General features: G+C 38.1%; 1 protein-coding gene and 1 pseudogene across 3 annotated transcripts in view; both read right to left on the bottom strand.

The window, feature by feature from the left end:
• The window catches only part of FGL1 (fibrinogen like 1), a 34,917-nt gene extending 30,364 nt beyond the window's left edge, over positions 1–4,553 (bottom strand). The window contains exon 1 of one of the 2 annotated variants that reach the window (XM_032288005.1): positions 4,096–4,553. The gene's annotated coding sequence lies outside the window, so the exon portion shown is untranslated. Of the gene's footprint in view, positions 1–4,090 lie in introns of both variants that reach the window. The other variant, XM_032288004.1, reaches the window with a different exon arrangement.
• Positions 4,554–14,065: 9,512 nt separating this feature from the next.
• On the bottom strand, positions 14,066–14,943 carry LOC116558174 (annotated as a pseudogene). The gene has a single exon (XR_004271890.1). The product of XR_004271890.1 is annotated as a 60S ribosomal protein L7a pseudogene (transcript).
• Positions 14,944–15,650: the final 707 nt, after the last annotated feature.

Raw genomic sequence — 15,650 nt, forward strand, 5'->3', positions numbered from 1 at the left:
TGAGGAAAGCCCTTTATGAAACCGCCAGATTTCAGGAGAACTCACCCACTATCACGAGAACAGCAGCATGGGGGTAACCACCCCATGATTCAATAATCTTTCACCCGGTCCCTCCCACCACGTGTGGGATCGTGCGAACTACAATTCAAGATGAGATCTGGGTGGAGACACAGGTCAACAATATTGCCCATACATTCCATACCTCTATGACAGTGGGTTAGGTTTCTCCTCAGCACTCATCACCAAATATAATGAAATATGATAATATATGTGTTTATTGTCTACCCACTCCATCTACAATTAAACCTAGCGAAGGTAACAGCAGTATATCTATTGAATAGATATAGAGGAAATTCTATATAATACATATAGCCCCTCAACTCTTGGTGCTTACAGGGCTATATCTATTATATACACCGCTATATCCTAATGCTGGGTGAATAGTTAGGTACTCTACTAGTTTCTTAAGGCTGCCATAACAAATTACCATAATCTGAGTGGCCTAAAGCAACAAGAGTCTATTATCTTACAGTTCTGGAGGTTACAAGTCCAAAATCAAGGTGAGCAGGATCATGCTTCCTTCAAAGTCTCTAGGAGAGAAAATCCTTTAAGGCCTCTTCTAGCATTTGGTGGTTGCCAGCAATTCCTGACATCCTTTGATTTGTGGCAGTATCACTCCATTCTCTGATACCATCTTTACATGGCTGTCTTTCCTCTGTGTGTCTCTATTTCCAAATTTCCCTCTTCATATAAGGACATCAGTCACTGGGTTAGGGCATGCCCTAATCCAATGTGACCTCATCTTAACTCGGTTACATCTACAAAGACCCTATTTGCAAATGAGGTCACATTCACAGGTTATAAAAGTCAGGAATGAACATGTTTTGTGGGGGGGACAATTGAACCTAGCGCAGGTACCAACAATATATATATTGAACAGATGATAAGAAAATGTGTAAAACTAAATCAGAGTTGAAGAACTTCCTAATATTTGGTATTGTAATTTTACAGTTGCTTATCAGAGATCAAATTCTTTTGTGTCTGTTAAATTTATACGATGTCTTTATCAGATTCCCTCCATCTTCACCCTTCCAACAACAACAAAAATGATTAAGAACTTATAAAGGAACTATGCTTTTCACAAAGTTTTTCGTGATTTGCAAATATGTAATGTTGATATGTGATAGCTTATTTTGGTTTTAAAAGAGATATTTGGATTTATAAAATCCCCAAAGAAAATATATAACTGAAAACACAATACTAAGATATTTAAAAGTTGGCTATATAAGTAGGCTAAGGCCAGTATCATAGCTATCTCAAAATAAGTTTTTAGTTTGACTCATGTTTTCAGTTGGCAATAAATATATTTTTGAGCAAAATTACAATAGCTGTGTTGCTTTTTAAATTTGCACCCTCGTGTCCTATCTAATTTTTAAATTCATCACAAAATTCAAGTAGCAAAAAGGAAAAAAATAAATGCCCTTCTGGAAATAGATGTTTTTTAAATATAATCAATTGGATAGTCACAGACATACAATCATAAAGCATTTTTCATGTTACAGAAAATAAGAAACAAAAATATTTTATTATGAGCAAGCAAAAGAAAACAAAGATGGAAAACAAAGTATTTTTTAAAAACGTATAAACAGATTTTAGAAACAGAAAGCCTTATTCCCCAAGGATAGACCATGCAGACAAAACATAATCAAAGGAAGTGAGATCATTCAGTAAAGTATCATCAACACTAGAGGAAATGAGGTCCAGAGAGGAAAAATTATTTGCCTAAAAAAATAAAAGAGACTTTCACTAAGCATATTCACACTAGTCTGGGAAATTAGTATAACATTATGACATGAATACCATTTATTTGTGACTCCCAACTCAAATTTTTCTTCTGACTGAAAAGAACCAGTGCATTTAATGGATTTCTGATTAGGACTTTTCTTTGGTAAATAAAACTGCTAAGGATCAGTGGTAAAAATAATGTCCTCTTTTTCTTACATGACAGGAAACAAATCTTCATTATTTTAATCCACCCCCAGATAATATTCAGGAGTCAAAAATTAAAAGATATGAAATGTCTGTACCTTCTAGACTTTGCTTTAATGCTATCTGTTGAAATTATCTTTTTTTTATTTGGTTCAAGTTTTCCTATGCTTTTGTGGGATCAAGTACTTTATTTCAGAAATGAATAAATTAGCTTAAAAAGTTAGAGCTTAGCCAGGCATGGTGGCTCACGCTTGTAATCCCAGCACTTAGGGAGGCGAAGGCGGGCAGATCACTTGGGTCAGGAGTTTCAGACCAGCATGGCCAACATGGTGAAACCCCACCTCTACTAAAAATACAAAGAAATTAGTCGGGCTTGGTGGTGCACACCTTTAATCCCACTACTCTCGGTTGGCTGAGGCATCAGAATCGCTGGAACCCAGGAGGTGGGAGGTTGCAGTGAGTTGAGATCATACCACTGCACTCCAGCCTGGGTGACAGAGTGAGACTCCGTCTCAAAAAACAAACAAACAAACAACAACAAACACTTAGAGCTTACAAAAATTATTTTCTTATTCCAATGTTTGATTCTGGCTTTTGCATAAATGAAAGTATGTTTTGAAAATGTTTTGAGAGATGCATCTATGTCTAATATATAATTTTATCTATGCACACTGTATACATATGTGTATGTATGTACATAACATTATTATACATAATTATGTGTATATTATATATATATTATATGATGTAAGATATATAAATATTGCTCAGCAATATTTGGTAAAAAATAAAGGGCTAATAAAAATGTTTTGACAGGTTTCTGTCTCTTGATGTCCTGAAATGTTCACCTCATTGCCATTAAAATAATCAAATAATCAAATAAAAAAGGCATCCCCTAGTCTGGCAGTAAATAAACAAGAAAGCATTTCAAAATGTAATTATATAATTTTGAGAAAGTCATTATATTACTTTGACTAGATTTAGAATAATTCCTGAGAATACCTTAAGTCCTCTAAAATTACCCATTTTCCTCATTTGTAAGTCTAACCAATATTCTCTATAATAGAAGAAATGCTAGGTATTAAGAAACTTGCTTTGAAACTCTGGTCTCCATCATTCATTATAGTAAACCATTATTTATTCTGCACTTCTGGTTTACAGTAAAGTTGTATCAAATTATTCTGTTCATTTACTGCACAATTAGTTGATTTCTTTTATAATATTTTTGCTTTAGGCAGTTTCCAAACCTTTTAATTATTATAAAATTAAAATTGTTCTCCAATGGCTGTTCTTTGGTGGACTATGGCATTTGACATAAATTATTTTAATGCTCTAAATTCTAATTTCTTCCCCACTACATTTTAGAAAATTATTTAATTAATTACACTGCATTAAATTTAAAGACAAACACATTAAATTTGTAAATAAAAAGTTCAACAGGTAATATGTAATTTTTAAAAACAATTACAAAAGTATATTAGTAGCATGTAAACATTTCAAAATGTATGTTTTAAGCAAGCCATTTTAAAACGATACATCAAAGAAACAAAAAGGAAGGAAAAAGTTATTGAAGGAAGTCTATTTAATAAGTTAGCATTCACAAATGGACTATAACCTTAATGTAAGACAGTGAGTTAAAAATTTACCCATAAACACGAGTTTAGAGACTCCTTTTAATCTATTTCCTTACAATTTTTGTCCTTTTTCTGAAAATAACTATAACTGTGACTTTGTGTTTTTCTTAAGAACTCATACTCACTGAAAGTCTTAAAAAGCTAAATATATTTGATCCCCTAATAAATGAAATAAAGAAAAACGTTTCTGAAATTTTTACTTCTGAAGTGAAAATTGTCATATGGTCCATTTTATTTTTGATATTTTATAGTGAAACTGCAAACCTGTCGTTTGTATCAAACTCCCATACAATTCATTCAAAATATAAAGGAAATAGAAAAGATATATAATTCTAAATCTCTACTCCAAGTTGCAGAAGCAGACTTCTTGCTAGTCAACCTGACTTCTTGAGTTTTGGTTACTATGATACCTATGGAATAAATTAGCACTATTTCAAGCATGTCAAAAATGCAGAGACATTAAATAACTTGCCTAAAGTCAGAAATGAGTCAGAGATCCAGCTCAGGCTCCGTCCAGACACCCTGCTTTCCAGTATCCTCTAACTGCATTCAGAATTTGTAATTATTTCTCCATTATTTGATTAAATATAGGGACAATGTTGATTCTGGCTTCAATCCAGAAACAAACGTGGTGATTGGTTTAACTGAAAGAAAACTAAAAGAGGAGATTCAAGGGCAAATCTCAACACTCTGGCATTTTTCTTTTTTCCTCGTTTGTATGACTTTTTGTGAAAGATCCAATAATATATCTTTATAAAAAATATATTTTTAAACTTATTATTATATTCATTCAGAGAGTTTTTGTACTTTTACTTCAATAATGTTCCTTGAAGATTAAGTAAAACCAAAGTTCAGCTGAAACTTTGCTTTGTATTAAGCATTAAGGTAATAATATTTTACCTATAAATATATGAATTAAAATGTCATCTCAACTAAAATATGGAGATAAGCCAAATTTTTCCTAGTTATAAAAAAAGAGGCAGGTTAATAATTGCCAAGATGAAATGGTCAGTTTATTTGCCCTCTAAGAAAAACAAAAGTAGTTCCTGAGGTGCAAAATTGTGAAATTTAACTGGAAGCGTCAATTATACTCTGGACAAGTTGTTCCTTTTGTTTTAAAATCCTCTAGAAGATTTTCTAATGTGTGATAGGTGCCTGTTAGCTCCATTAATCGTATTGTGTAACAGTTTCAAATTGGAAATCCATGTTTATCATTTCTTCTTTCCTTCTGATGTAACTCAAGCAGCTGTTTGCCAGTTGTCCTGTGGTCCCTATTTATTCATTCAGATTCCAGTAAAATACCAGAGTTGTGTTTTCTTTCTGTTCTTTGTTATTTACTTGACTCAAGCACTGACGATGTTTGGCCTTCCCATTAAGGATTTTCCTGTCCTTCACTCAGACATTTTAAAGATTATTAAGGGAAAGGTAATCCTGTTGATTTACTGGAAAGAAGAAGAAGAAAAAAAGCCAGTTAGGCTGAACTGATCTGCACACATGCAGAAGAAGTGGAAATTATACATTCATAATTGTAGAGAATTCAAGATGCTAACGTCAAATTTCAAAAGGAAAAATATGGAATTATTTAGCTAATTCGATAATTACCTCTGTGGTAAGATGATAGATTTTGAAATACAAATCTGTCTTTCCTTATTGTATGCCTTTTGCTTTCTCCCCATTCAAGCAATAATTTAGCCTTGTGTTCATTTCCTCACTGGAGGGACATAATATTAACAGCAGCTAACACGTGGTACACTTATCATGTGCTAAACATGGTAATTATATCAACTTCTCAGCCACGCAACCTTATGAGTAGGCACTGTTAATGATCTCCATTTCACAAATCAGGAAACCAAGGCACAGAGGTTTAAGTGAATTACATGAGGTCACACAGGTAACAAGAAGTGGAGTTGGACTCAAAGGAAATCCTGCTCAGAATCTGTGCTCTTCTCTACTAAAGGTAGACTATGCTGTCTTTTGGGGACATGGCTGGCATCACTGCCTCAGGAGAAACGGGCAAAAGCTAATCACACAGTAAAAACCGACTCTAGGGCCAATATTTTGTGAAGAAATTCCAAAAGCCAGATTTTCTCAGAGTAACATTATTCCTTTAGTCCATGGATGTACTGCCATAACATGATGGAAGAACCATCATCAAGAAAGATCAAAATTATTGCTGGGTGTGGTGGCTCACTCCTGTAATCCCAGCTCTTTGGGAGGCTGAGGCAGGTGGATCACCTGAGGTCAGGAGTTCGAGACCAGCCTCACCAACATGGTGAAACCCCATGTATTTTTAGTCTTCACTAAAAACACAAAAAATTATCTAGGCATGGTGGTGGGCATCTGTAGTCTCAGCTACTTGGAGGCTGAGGCAGAAGAATCACTTGAACCCAGAAGGCAGAGGTTGCAGTAAGGTGAGGTCATGCCACTACACACCAGCCTGGGCTATGGAGTGAGACTTTGTTAGGAAGGAAAGAAGGAAGGAAGGAAGGAAGGAAGGAAGGAAGGAAGGAAGGAAGGCAGGCAGGGAGGGAGGGAGGGAGGGAGGGAGGGAGGGAGGGAAAGAGAAAGAGAAAAAGAGAGAGAGAAAGAGAAAGAAAGAAAAAGAAAGAAAGAAGAAGAAAAAGTTTTTACTTTGTACAACAGTACCAAAGCTATAAAATGAGAATGAGACCTGAGATCACTGGCTGAAAGAAATACAAGAAAAGAACAATATATAATAGGACAACAGGTACAGTCCCACCAAGATCAGGCTGATTAGGCTCCCAAACAGATTAAAGGAATACTGTCAATTTTTTTTCCTTCTCCTTTTGAAAGACCTTATTCAGAGAACTCTTCAATTAGCACATCAGTTACAGCACAGTTTTCATCCAAACCCTCTGAACCCTGTATTATGCCTGCTGGATTGAACACCTGTCCACTATGTGATACTTGACCCAGCCCCCGTGGGAAGGTACAATTCCAGATCTCCCTGCCTCCAGTCCACCTAAGCTTGCAGCGAGGAACATGTCTGCTTAAGGCTGCGTGAGGAACTAGACTCAGACAATGGATCTTATATCCTTGACTCTATTCCACCAGCATAAATTTATGATGGATTTTCCAAACTTGACTCCCACTTCAGGAGGCACCCTTTTATGGGACTTATAAAACATGCTCTGACTACAATGATAACATTTTTAACTTCAAATGTGCCTTTGATTAAAATATTTCAAATGGAATGTATTGTACGTATCCAGGAAAGAGATTGTTAAGAATAGTCTTCATTCCACCCAACTAGCAGAGCCTCCTCAGGTGGAGGTAATCAAATTTCTTCCAAAAATGTTGGTTTAGATATCATCTCAAGCAGAGCCCTGAAAAACTAGAAAATTTATTTGCACATAAAATAGGTCTGAACAATTCCATAGAGAAGCATTTTAAAATTAATAAAACTAAACCAATTTTACTAGTGAGTCATCCTAAATATTCCCATTGTTGATGTAACGAGTGGAAAGTTTAAATTAATAGTTGCTCAAGAAACAGATCCACCTTCATACACACTTCTTGGGAAAGATTCTGACAACACGAACTACAAAAATAAGGGTAAAGGCGGATAAAGAGAAAGACGAAGAAAAGGAACCAAGAAAAACGGAGGCGCTTTGTAACATGTCAACTTGGGTAGGCGGAACTACACTTCCCAGAATTCCTTTTACCGTATCGTTTCTATTAGGAGCCCCTGGCAGAAAGGAAGTGGCAGCCATCTTTGTAGCTCCCCAAGCTGTTTCGTATCTCGCTGGTTTTAAGATAGTGGCTAAGCCTCCAGCTGTTTCACTTCTTTTCCACGTAATGTGGAGCCTCCTTTAGCTCATAACAAATGGTCTGGCTTCTGTAGCACACCCACGACCAAGGTCGGAGGTAAAAAGAATTGACATAGGTTTCAGTCCATGCTCATAGATTCCAGCTCCTGCTCCTATTAACGTTTATCTACGTTCTATGTTCTCACTTTCCAGCGGTTCATACTTCAAGCTACAACATCATCCGCAGAGACAGCTGCCTTTCAAAGAGTGCTTAACCAGACCCCAAAGTTGTATTAAGTCAGATCCCTTATATATCCAAGAAGCTCTGTTTCTCTCATTGAACTTTGTAACTCTGAGGCTCCCACTCAGGAAAGCTGAATGCCACAGAAGGAATTTTCTCACTGCACTATTGTTTCTTCCCAGAGCCCTCTGTTGTTTGGCTCACATCTGGACTGCTTTCCCTCTAGGCCTGCTATATGAGGCATGTAAAAAGTAATACTGACAGACATTTGACAGATTCCCCCAAAATGTGCAGCTTCAGGTTCCACACAACCCGTGTCCTCCCCTGCATACTAGTTAAGATAAAATGAAACGCTTATTCACTTCTCGTCTTTTCAGAGGTTTCTCACCTATGTGTTTGGAATTCTTCCCGTCTGATTATCAAACTAATTTTAAATTGGTTGCCTAGCAGGAAAAGTGCAAAAGATGTTTTCTTATTTTTTTCTGCCACAAAGAATGAAAAGTGTTCTTGCTAAAGAATATGTTTATTTTTCTTTCTGTGTATATGCAAGGACTGTGGTCTTGAGTTTATTTTATGCTTCCGAATAACAACATCTTTCTTATTAAAGAAGAATCTCTCCAGAAGGTCACATGTTATTAAAAAAACAATTTCAACCAAATACACATTGAATTCTAATAGAAAACAGATTTTTTTACTGGTAACACATGAAGAAATTTAGCTATATTGTATAAAAATATGTGGGGAGAAAAGAAAACAAGAGTTCTTGTTAAGTAAAACCACATTTAAAAATACGCCTTTAAGAACAAGGAAGACGGAAGGGAACACAAGATACCTGCTTTCATTCTACTACTCAGTTAGGATGCATCTGCCTTTTTTGATGAACTTGTAACGTATCTTTTCATCCTGATACCTAAATCCAATCTCTATATGTGCCTCTTTTCTCCAGTTTTTAGATTCTTAAAATATTATCTCTTCATGAAATACCATTCAAGTAATTGGAAAATACATGATTCCTGCCACTATGCTAATATCTGAAAGTAGAATCCTCAGGGTTGCAAGCTATTCTGACAAAATTTCTGGACTCCAGTAGAAAATGTGAAAATATACATTTGATGAAAATATATTTGCACGTTTGAATTCACATTTTTTCTTTTTTCTGTTTTTATTTCTTAGAAAAAGGAATACAATCTAAATATAATTCCCTGAGATATAATTTCCTGCTTGCGTTTCAAAGTAACTATAGCTTAGGTTGAGAGACAAAAAAAAATTCATTGTATACAACAATACCTATTAATTTGTTGGTTGGCCCATATTTAGTTCATTATGGACAACTTATTTTTCTGCATATGCATTTGGGATTAGAACCTGGCATGTAAAACCTTTAAAATTTACATTTAAAACTTTGTGGGCCGAGTGTCGTGATTCACACCTGTAATCCCAGCACTTTGGGAGGCTGAGGCGGGTGAATCATGAGGTCAGGAGAGTGAGACCATCCTGGCCAACATGGTGAGACCGAGTCTCTACTAGAAATACAAAAAATTAGCCAGGCACAGTGGCACACGTGTAATCTCAGCTATTTGGGAGGCTGAGGCAGGAGAATAGCTTGAACCGGGGAGGCAGAGGTTGCAGTGAACCGAGATCGCACCACTGCACTCCAGCCTGGGCAATAGAGCAAGACTCTGCCTCAAAAAAAAAAAAAATATATATATATATATATATATAAAATATATATATGTATGTTATATATATACGTATATTATATATATGTATATTATATGTGTGTGTGTATATATATATATTTGCACTTGGATGACTTTGCCAATAACTAGAACTCCCTCAAAAACAAAGGCTAGGCACCCAACTCCCACATCCATGACCAAGAGTATACGACAAAGTGATTCCTCTAAGATTGAAATGTTTGTGTCCTGCTTCTCCCTCAGTGACATTGTGGAAAAATTCTAGAACTTTTGGAATAGACATTGTGTGCTTGACTCCAGCAATCAAAGATTCTGAAATATTGAGGCCCCATTTCAGAGTCATACACTCATACTAGCTTTTGTTGTTGTTGTTTATAATCTAAAGAAATAAACTTCAGCCATCTAGAGCAAAAATAATTGGATTTGTGGAGGGATACTGACTCAGATAAATAATAGAATCAATGACAGACTGATACAAGCCAAGGGAAGGCAGAATAAGGACAGCTCCAAAAATCTCTCGAAGATGAGTTCTTGGATTTATTCTGTAATATGCAGCCCTTAAAATGTTTTAGTTTCAGGGGAATTTTGGCATCTGTGTCTTTCCGGACAAATCTCACAGCCCTAAGAGGGAGAATCTAATTGGTCCAGTCATCTTTATTTCAGTGTACACCTAGATATACGGCACCCACACACTGAGGCCACACCTCTGCTCCCTGGCCCACAGATTCTTGACAAATGTGACTACTGGGGGAATCTTGTGAGCAAGGAAATCTCCACAGTATGCGTCATCCTCCTGCTACAAAATTAGGGGATTTCAGGAGAAATGAAAGTGGGGGATCTATCCAGTTTAATGGAAGATTGCCTGGCTCAATAAAGATGCTTGGCAAGCAAGCCTAAGATCTCATCTCCTGTGACTCTTTCACTAATGAATCAACCGTATTACATGTGTCCTGTTCTATTGCTGTGTTGTATATAGTTGTTACCTTTTTATTTGCCTATTCTAATTTCCATGTATCTTTTCTGAATGAGATAAGCCCTGCTTAGCCACAAGCCCTTCTCCTAGCCATCCACCAAGGCTAGATGTTCTCCTGTGTATTTACTTCCCTTATATCACACATCACTATTGGGTAGTGGAGCTTCTCCTCTCATTCCAGGGAGATTGAGGGGCTTTTCTTATTTCAATATCCACAGCACCCAGCATATGCACACCATTCAGTAGAAGCTCCAATATTTTTATTTTGCATGGAATAATAATATTGCCTATCTGTGGTAGCATATAATGTAAAGATTCAAAATTGGTAACTTGGTCAAACTTGATAACTTACATGAAGTGCTTATGACAATGCCTGATACACAGAAAATTTGCAATAAATTTTCCTTCTGTCTTGAAGCAATGTTATGACTGTTTAATTCATGCTGTAAAGAATGAGGCACCGGCCTGGATGTGGTGGCTTACACCTGTAATCCCAGCACTTTGGGAGGCCAAAGCAAGTGGATCACTGGAGGTCAGGAGTTCGATACCAGCCTGGTCAACATGGTGGAACCACACCTCCACTAAATATATAAAAATTATCTGGGTGCGGTGGTGGGTGTCTATAATCCCAACTACTCAGGAGGCTGAGGCAGGAGGATCACTTGAAGCTAGGAGGTGGAGGTTGCAGTGAGCCAAGATCACACAATTAACTCCAGCCTGGGCAACAGAGTGAGACCCTGTTTCAAAAAAAGAGTGAGGCAGCAATGTACACATAAGATAATAAATCATTTTATAAAGGTAATCCCAACATTAGATGAGGAAGCCACCATGCTCAGCCTGCTGCCTCATTCTTTACGGAATGAATTAAACAGTCATGACATTATTCTTAATAACGTAGAACTATTTGTGGAATGGGGAAGCAGTGAATGTTGATGCAGCCAATACACTCCTAAAGTCATTTTACTAAAATTCCCAAATTTATCCACGCCGTAGCACAAGAATTTTACATTTCAGTAAAAAAAAAAAAAAAAAAAAGGTGAAAGGAACTTCTTTAATCTGCAATGGAAGACCTTGTAGCAGAACAAAATTGCTAGCAAGAAAATGGAAAAGTAGATAAAATATAATAAAAACTGTATATGATGGCATGAGACAGTTACTGAGGAGGCCAAGCTTGAGGGACCAGATTGGGAAGAGAAGTGAAAGCTTAATGCAATCAGTAATTAAGCTGCAGAAGACACTAAGAATGTAATAAAGAAAATGAAAAGCAAACTACAGTTGCCACTAGCTGCAGACCTCAGCAGCTTCCTTGCCAATCCTGCTCAGAGTAGCTGCACATGACTGGCATCCTATTTTCCCTATAAGCTCTAACCTTTCCATCCGTGTCACTGCTTCAAGAGGGCTGCTTTGTGATTTTTTGATTTCCCAACTTTCCTTTTCTGATTGACTGACTGATAACAATGTTGGCATATACAAACCCAAACAGTAATTGCACTAAATGTAAATAGTCTATGCCAATTAAAAACAATACTTCTAAAACAATCTTGAAAAACATAAAATTAGACAACTCACACTCCTGAATCTCAAAACTAATTGCAAAGCTATAGTGATCAAGGAATTGTGATACTGGCATAAGAATAGACAGAGAGCAATGAAATAGAATGGGGACTAGAAATAAACCATCACATGTACAGTCAATTGATTTTCAACAAAGGTGTCAAGACAACTCAATGAGGAAAGAATCGTTTTGTCAACACACAGTGCTATGACAACTGGATATCCACACGCAAGAGAAAGAGAATGAAGCTGGGCAGACAGCTACTACTCTTTGCATACATGGGTCTTCAGAAGATCTTTATCCTTTACTGTTGAATCTAATGATGTAATACTACTGGTGTGAATAAAGACTTAGAAGCAAAAAGGACATGTGTTTGGGAAATGGCATGTACCCAGTTTGGCAAGAGGCAAAGTAAAAGGAAATAGTATGATTTGGCTGAAAACTCTTAAGACCTGGATTCACAATGTCTGGGATAAAGTTCTTACTCAACAACAATTTAAATTGGGATTCTCTAACAGCAGAGCCTGGGACAAAGACTGGGATACAAGTAGTTGATTTGGAGGTGATTCCAGGTAGCATAAACAAAGGAGTGGTCAAGTGAGATGGAACAGGGAGGAAAGCCGAAGAGTATCTAATGAGTGGGGTACAGTCATAGACCACTGAGGCTCCAAGCTACTGACACCTCTGAGAGCCCCACATCAGAATGTTCCTCTCAGGTGGCAAGAGATCTGAGTGTGGGAATGGATCCTGAAGCCCTGTAGTCCAACTCAATATTGGCACAGAGCCTTCTCTGTAAACGTAAATAAGTATTAACATTTAAAAATCACTTACTATGAGCCAGGCACTCTCTGAACGCTTCCTATGTATTAATTCATATAATCCCCATAGTAGCCCTTTGAGATATGTATTATTATTTTTACTTACCATTTTCCCAGTGAGGTGACTAGGACATAAAGAGAGCAAGCAACTTGCTTAACGTCATACATGCCACGACTTGACTTGAAGCAGACTGTTCTAGAAGCAGGGTCTTATCCATTTGCTGTGGGCTTTGTTAGCTTTACGCTGAGGCTGTGGGGTTCCCAGCCTTAGAACGTCTGCCAACCCCAGGCCCTTGTTGCTTCAGTGGTATTGATTCCACTCGTTTTAACATAATCCTTCTGCCTGTTCTCTGAATCCCCAGCTCCTCTTCTCTTCTCTAGAGCTAGGTGATTACCTTCCACTTTCTCACTTTTATCTTCACCCTTTCCTTCCACAGTCATTTCCCCTTTCCACTCTAAAACAAGCCCAAGTGTATTAAAACCTAGAAAATTAAAACCTCTCTTATCCCTGCCTCTAGCAACTTTCCTATTTCTCTCCATTTCAACTATGCTTATTTTTTTTAAGAAGCAGACAGTCCACACTCACTGATCCCATGGTCTCTCTTTCCATGAACTCCTCTATGAAAGCCAGTGTTTCTGGTGTCTTTACTGCAACTGCAGCTGCTCACAATGATGCCACAAGACTCCTCACGGCAGTTTCTCATTGAATTCTCAGGCTGCTCCTTCTTTCTTGAAACTTCTTCTTCGACAGGCTTTTATAAAACCCGTCCCTCTTACTTCTCTGGGTATCCTCCAAGTTTTCTATCTGTCCTTTATGGAGTATTCTTTCCTTGTTGGTCCGTTGAATGTTAGTGTTTAACAACTCCCAGCTATTTCATTCCAGCTATTACTTCCCACTGTAACTCCAGACATGTTTGCCCAACGGCCTGCTAGCTCAGACTAAACTTACTATAGTCTCTTCTCTTTCTCTTCTCTCCCCTTGGGAGGAAAGGCTTGCCTTCAAAAGAACCTAGTGAGTTGGCAAAACCACCATTTACTCTTACCCACTCCCAAATCTTGGGATTATCAGAAAACATTCCTCCTCCTCAGCCTGCATTTCCAGTTAGTCAATAAGTTCTGCTGATTCTACCTTCTAAATGACAAACTGTCTTCATCAGCCCCATTGCCACTGCCACCTTAATTTGTGTCTCCATCACCTTGGCATAATCTACTGGTATCTCTCTCTTAGTTGATCAATCTACTTCCAGTTTCTTCCCCATGCAGACCATCTCCTACAGAGTATAAACCATTATCTTGATGCAAAAAAGATCACATTACTTCTCTACTTAAAAAGGCTTGGAATTTCTCCATCAACTCAACAATCGACAAAATAAAATCCGATTTCTTTCTTTTTGAAGGAAAATTTGTATTATTTTAATTATTTTTATGTACAGAAAACTCAACAGTGAACATTTAACCCAGTCTAGAGGCAAGTTCTTTAGCTTTTGCCTTTTTGAGCTTGGCGATGCAAGCCACAGACTTGGGACCCAGGACACTGCCTCCCCAGTGACGGCAGATCTCATCGCATCTGTCATTGTAATTGGTCCTGATAGCTTTCACCAGCTTAGACAAAGCGCCTTTGTCTTCTGAGTTAACCTGTGTGAAGGTGACAGTGGTGCAGGTCTTCCTGCGAACTAGACGTCCCAGTCTTGCCTTCCCCTTGATAATGCAGTAAGGGACCCCCATTTTATGACACAAGGCAGGCAAGAAGACAACCAGCTCGATGGGATCCATGTCGTGTGCAGTCACCACCAGCTGAGATTTCTTGTTCTCCACCAAGGTGGTGATGGTGTTAACTCCTGCTCGAAGGACAGGTGGTCTCTTAGTGGGGACGTCCCCTTTGCCGGCAGCTTTCTTCTCGGCCCTGGCCAATAGCCTCTGCTTCTTCTCTTGCTTTGTCTCTGGTCTGTACTTATGGGCCAGCTTAAGTAGCTGAGTAGCTGTTTGGCAGTCCTGGGTCTGGGTGAACTGGTTCTTCGCAGGGGGCACTTTACACCACTTATAGAGGATGGTTCTCTGCCACTGCAACCTGACATAGTGGGGCCACTTCACAATGTGGGTGAGGTCTCTTTTGGGCTGGATGTCCTGTCCAATGCCAAAATTCTTAGGCCTTTTCTCAAATGGGATTCACCATTTTCTTGGCCTCCTGCTTCTTCACAATGGCAGGAGCCGGAGCCACCTTCTTCCTCTTGGCCTTTTTTCCTTTCAGCATCTTGGGTGGAGGAGAGAGCCTGATTTTTTTTATGTGGTGATCTAGCTAGTCCCAGCGTCAGTATCCAGAAGCTGCTCAGGTAGTCCCAATGGCTAAAGCCATCATGAGCCAGCCAGCCTGGCATGCTGTGAGTTCTTTGTGGTTAAAATCTGAGTGTGGGAATGGATCCTGAAACCCTGTAGTCACAACTCCATATTGGCTCAGAGCCTTCTCTGTAAACTTAGATAAGTGCTAACATTTAGAAATTACTTACTATAGCCAGGCATTCTCTGAACGCTTCCTATCTATTAATTCATGTAATCTCCATGGTAGCCCTTTGAGATATGTATTATTATTTTTAATTCCAATTTTCCCAATGAGATGACTGAGACATAAAGAGAGCAAACAACTTGCTTAATGTCACATATGCCACAATTAGACTTGAAGTAGATTGTTCTAGAAGCAGGGTCTTATCCATTTGCTCTGGGCTTTGTTAGCTTTACACAGAGGCTGCGGGGTTCCCAGCCTTAGAACATAATTTCAGCCTGTACAGGGATCTACATAAATCACAGGTGAAGTTTGGAAGAAGCAGAGCGGAAGCTCAAGCCACTGAGGGCAACCTGACCTTGGAGCATAACATTACCAGGAGAGTCTTGATCACCACATCTTCCCAATCCTCTATAGCTCTCTTATCTAACACACACACACACACACACACACACACACACACACACACACACACG

The sequence above is a fragment of the Sapajus apella genome, unplaced genomic scaffold (genome assembly GCF_009761245.1).
Source record: "Sapajus apella isolate SASKATOON/1434 unplaced genomic scaffold, GSC_monkey_1.0 scaffold21, whole genome shotgun sequence".
Classification (NCBI taxonomy): Eukaryota; Metazoa; Chordata; class Mammalia; order Primates; family Cebidae; genus Sapajus; species Sapajus apella.